Source organism: Peromyscus eremicus, unplaced genomic scaffold (assembly GCF_949786415.1).
Source record: "Peromyscus eremicus unplaced genomic scaffold, PerEre_H2_v1 PerEre#2#chrX_unloc_1, whole genome shotgun sequence".
Taxonomy (NCBI): Eukaryota; Metazoa; Chordata; class Mammalia; order Rodentia; family Cricetidae; genus Peromyscus; species Peromyscus eremicus.
This window is the reverse complement of record NW_026734288.1, coordinates 905766-911237: the sequence shown is the minus strand read 5'-3', so window position 1 is coordinate 911237 and position 5472 is coordinate 905766. Positions and strand designations below refer to the sequence as shown.

The 5472-nt window shown below is 37.8% G+C and overlaps 1 pseudogene; it reads right to left on the bottom strand.

The window, feature by feature from the left end:
- Nucleotides 1–117: 117 nt before the first annotated feature.
- On the bottom strand, nt 118–702 carry LOC131901020 (PRELI domain containing protein 3B-like; annotated as a pseudogene).
- Between the last annotated feature and the right edge of the window lie 4770 nt (nt 703–5472).

The window sequence follows — 5472 nt, the reverse complement described above, 5'->3', positions numbered from 1 at the left end:
AAAAAAAAAAAAGAAAAAAAATCTACCTAAAATAGCAGTATCTTTTAAATAAAAAATAAATATGATGTCAGCCTGAAGAGTCCTGGGGGCCCTGTAGCTGTACACCAATTTCCATTGTCATTTTTCTAGCAACACTGCTGCAGCCGGCATTGGTGTCCTTATGCTTCCTCTTGTTGATGCTGTCAATTTTTCAATTTCGGCATTCAGTTTGTGTATCACCAATTCTATTGCTTCTCGGCCTTTTTTTAGCGTTGGAAGATATGGTGCTTGCCATGAGTCCTTCAAGGTAGCTGCTGAGGCTGACCCCTTTCACAGTGATGATGACTTTTTGGGTCAGGACAGTTTTCTCTGAGTCCTGGGGGTGCGGCCTGTGTGTGAGCCTCTCGTCTACAGAGACCATATTTGTAAATGAGATGTTAGTGGACTTCAGCTCCATTGTCTTTCTTACCGGGTCAACTTCAGAATGCTCTTGCACGTACATTTTTGTACTTGCGGAACCACTAAGGGACTTCACAATGGAAGGTAGGCCCCACTTTGTGATGAGGAGTCTATGGCTGTGCAGCTTTCCAGAGGGATTGACATGTCTAACACATCAACGCCAAGCACACTTGGGTTCATGGGGTTTGGGTATTTCTGCATTGCAGCTGTGGTAACCATTTCCCATGGGTGGTCAAAGACATGCTCCAAAGTCGAGATCTTCATGGTGCCAGCCACCTGACCAGTGTCCCGCAGCGTCCCGGGATGATGAGGCACATAAGTTCACCGGTCCTGCCCTGTCCCAGCTGGCCAGCCTCACAGCCGTAACAGTGATCTTAAAGTGCATAAAAGAACACATACTGGAGAGAAACCCTATGAATGTAAACATTGTGATAAAGCCTTTGCTCAAAACAATGTTCTTCAAATGCATGAAAGAACACATACAAGAGAGAAGTCATGTGAAAGTAATCAGTGTGGTAAAGCCTTTGAACAGTGTGGTAAAGCCTTTGAATATCACAGTAAACTTAGAATACATAAAAGAACACATACTGGAGAAGAACCCTACAAGAGTAATACTATTAGTGTATAATTGCTGTCTTAAAGCATGTGAATATAACATTAGATTTTGAAAATCTAAAGAAACTCATACCAAAGGAAATGTGATTACAAAGATTTGGTAAGATCTTTAACCAACACACTTACATTAAGTACACAAGATTTTTCTTGAGAGAAATATCTCACAGGTGTCAAAAATCTCTTCAAACAGTATTTGGCTTATACCTGCAAATTCACACGGAAGAAAGAATTATGGATTTAAAGGATATGGTAACTAATTTAGATTTCATACTTCAATTACATGAGATAATGAATCCATGTGTAAAAGTTCATGAATGTGTACTAATTTATTTCTGTTGCTCTGATATATCATGTCAATGTGAACATATGAAAGTGGTTAATTGGCCATTGGTTCCAGACTGATACAGGGTCAGAATGAAAGTGACATGGAAACAAGTATCATACATGGCAGCTACAATAGGAAACTGAAAATTCTTATCCTTAATCTGCAATATAAAGCATAAAGTGTAAAAGGGAAATGGTAAACTCTTAGACCAACCCACCGTGACATATTTTTTGCCACAGGGCAGCATTTTCTAAATAATCCCAAATAATACTACAAACTGAACATGATTGATTTCTCTGATGTCAATCCTACATGCTTGCTTTCTGTTACACAAACCAATACATGATGCAGAGAAATTCTGTAAGCATTTAGATTCCTCAATACCTTTGTGACTAGAATTACAGAAGAAAAACATGAGTAAAAATTAGTTTAAGAGTTGTTTTAATTTTAATTATGTGATATCTTTCTGTACTTGTGCATGTTCATTCTTGTTCCCAAGAAGATTAGACCTTTGGAACTTCTTGTTGTTTTGATTACTGCAAGTTTTCAAAATCCTGACTTTGTTCCTGGGAATGAGCTTGTATTAAGATACTGCCGTGTCTCTAGCCCTGTAAGTATTTTAGAGCTTTTTTTGTCATATTTATATTAGGAAATAGGGAAAATGTCATAGAAGAGAAAAATCCTTTTCATATAAACATTTGGTAAAACTTTAGACATCACAGTTTTCTTCATATTCAAGACAAAATCTTCTAACATCCCTTTTTCATTTCTTTGAAGTAAGTAAATTACTAAAAATGTTCACTAAAGACTGATGTGAAGATCACATTATGGCTTCTATTTTGCAACATTTGATGTATAAAGTGGCTATATGTTTGGCAAATCCATTTAGTGAATTTTATTTTGTGGTTCATCTATTCCTTCTGTGACTTTTGTTCATGTTCTATTGTGCTTTCACTTAATGAGTGGTATTTTTCTGCTGCAATGTATAGAATAATGGTTATCATGTAAGTGGTCTATTTGTATTTAAATATGAGGCAGAATGTGAACATAATTTTCAAGTAAGAATGTCTGTGAAAGGGTGGTGGGTTTTTGTTCCTTGTTTTATTTTTCATAAATTCCCTTGAAATGCTCATTGTTTTCCAGCCTGGCTTGTGTGTCAGTAATTAGTCAAGGATATGCTTGAACTCATAATCCTAATGTTTCAGTCTCCTAAGTACAAGTCTAAGTATAGATGATGCACTCCCAACATTTTCTGTATTGTCAAAACTTTTTAACAATTTTAATGTTAAAATACTTAATAGAGAATATGAAATAAAATTAAATACCTCATGTGTGTATGCAAAGAAACATTTTATTATATGTATAAATTAAATACCTCATGTGTGTATGCAAAGAAACATTTTATTATATGTATTTCCTTGACATTAAGGTTTTCTTTGCAATTTTATCAGTTACTGTTCATTTTGTTCTTATTAAATCACATTCTTCTTTAGCTCAGGTTTTATTCACACACTATAATTGAGAATTGCTTAGATCATTTAATCCTCACTGTGCTGTTGAGGACTGTGATGATAGTCACACCATTCCTTCTAGTCTGGGTCTTAACCAGTCAGTGAGTAAGAAAAATAAACCAATGAATGAATGTCTTCCAAACTCTGGCATTTCTGGAAACTTACAAGTAAAGAGGGACTTGTGCAATAATTGAGTTGACAGACTAATGTTAATCAGGTTTAGACAGAGCAAAGAAATGGGTGAGCAAGAAAATAGGTGAAAGCTTTTTTGTTATGACAGTAGATGATATCAGCAATGAGTACTGAAGTTATCTGTGCTAGTCAGTCAATAATTGTACTGCCTGCTCATGGATCAAGCAATCAAGAATCTAGTTCAAGAACTGAACTTTCATGAAACCTAATTACTGTAGTTACTCTAGTTGAACCAAAATAGGAGACCTGGATAAAATGGTGTGTTCCTGACTAATAAGATTGTGATTTTCTAGGTATAAGATGTTTAGCCTGAGAGAAAAGGTGTGAGCTTTCCTTGTTGTACTCTAATACAAATCTCTAGTCTCTGCAGCACAGGGCTATAAAGCCTGTTACAATTTTTTTAACATAATTTTGGGGATTACCTTTATATTGTTTCCACCAACTATTTCCTGACACTGTAACCAAGTGTTAGGCATTCCAGGCTGGATTTTGCCAGCTCAGTGAGAAGGCAAAAGAAACAGGACAACGAGTATTTTAGTTCAGCCCAGGGTTTTTAATGTAGAATGGCATTGCAGAGGTGCTTGTATGAGAATGGGAATTCATTGTCCACATATTACAACCAGTGAAGTTCACAGTACAGAAAGGAAAGGAGCTGTAAAATTTTCCAGTTTTCTCTGCAGTTTGGGTTGCAATTGTACAATCAGTTAATCAATTATAGGTGATTAATAAATGTCCTGAGTGATCATTTCTTGGGCTCCACAGACTAGGTTCCTTGGCCAGGAGATTGACATATCTGCACTGAAATGTTAGTTCTGTACCCACGACAAAGATCCAGTTCTCCTGACCAAATGCCCTTTTAACAGACCTTCATTACTACTTTTAACTTTTCTCCTTTGTAAGGCATGTAGAATCACTTAGCATTAGAGATCAGAGCTCCCCAAAGCACTTTTGGCATCTTTGGTCTCTGTAAAGGAAGAAATCCTAAGTATCCCAGTGACACTTCTGGCTTTTAGTTAAGAAAGGAACTGTTTACTTTTCTTTGGGTTTCTTTTCACCCTAAATTGTGTAGTTGATATTTACCGCCAGTAATTATCAGACCTCCCACTGAAGGTTTAAGCCTAACTTCCATTTTGGGATAGGGCAGTGACTGGTGTGTTTTCTTCCAACTGAATTTCATTTATCAGGTGGAAGTATTGGGGTACTATGGTGGTATTGTATTCCCCAAAATATTGTGAACCCTAATAAACTTATCTGGGGTCAGAGAACAGAACAGTCACTAGATACCGAGGCTAGAAAATGGTGGCACTCACGCCATTAATCCTATCATTAGAGAGGGAGAAATCCATCTGGATCTCTGTGAGTTTTAGGCCACACTGGAAACAGCCAGGCATGGTGGAACATGCCTTTAATCCCAGGAAGCGATGGCAGACAGCAGAAAGGTATTTAAGGCATGAGGGACAGGAACTAGAGCAGGTTAAGCTTTTAAGCTTTTGAGAAGCAGTTCAGCTGAGACAGATTCGGATGAGGACACAGAGGCTTACAGTCTGAGGAAACAGGATCAGCTGAGAAACTGGCAAGGTGGGGTGGCTATGGCTTGTTCTGCTTCTCTGATCTTCCAGCATTCACCTCAATACCTAGCTCCAGGTTTATTCTTATTAACAAGACTTTCTAACAATTAATGCTACAGGATGCCCTTCCAGAGGGCTACTTGTCAAGAACAAACTCTCACATGTAGGTGGGAAAGAAATTCCTTTGCTGGTGTCTCTCTAACATGCTGCTCAAGGGACCATTGCAGGGTCACAACCAACATTAAGTCCTGTTGTGCTATGAATTCTACATCTTAATTGTGCATCATAATTCTACAACAGAAGCATCTCCAGATTTTTGAAAAGAAGTTTTGAGTTAAGGACTCCTATATTGATAGAGGTGGATTTGAACCCTGTCTGTAGTCCCACAGGGCATTGCCCTTCTTATCCGCCTGACTAACCTACCTAAATTCTTTCATTACAGGCCTGCAAGATCACAGAGTTTTATAACTACCAGTCTGAGTCATATAGTGGGCTGTCCATTGCAATAACAGCAAAAAGATTTGTGTGTGTAAAATGGCTTCCCATTCAGACCTGAAGAGTAGGAACAGTCTACTGTGTACATGGCAGGGGCAACCAGACTAGAAAATATCTAGGTCAGAGGATGATGATTAAGGCAGTGAACTTCAGGGGTCTCCTTTACAAAGAAGGACTGATGGGGCATGGTGACTGTCTTTGTCTTTATTTTTCTATATGTATTATTTCACTCCATGTGAATGAAGACAGACAGAATTGGCGGGTGGCCAGTTTAGGGAGGATAGCTGGAATTACTAAGTATTCAGTTTCCAATTAGAGAACTCTCTTG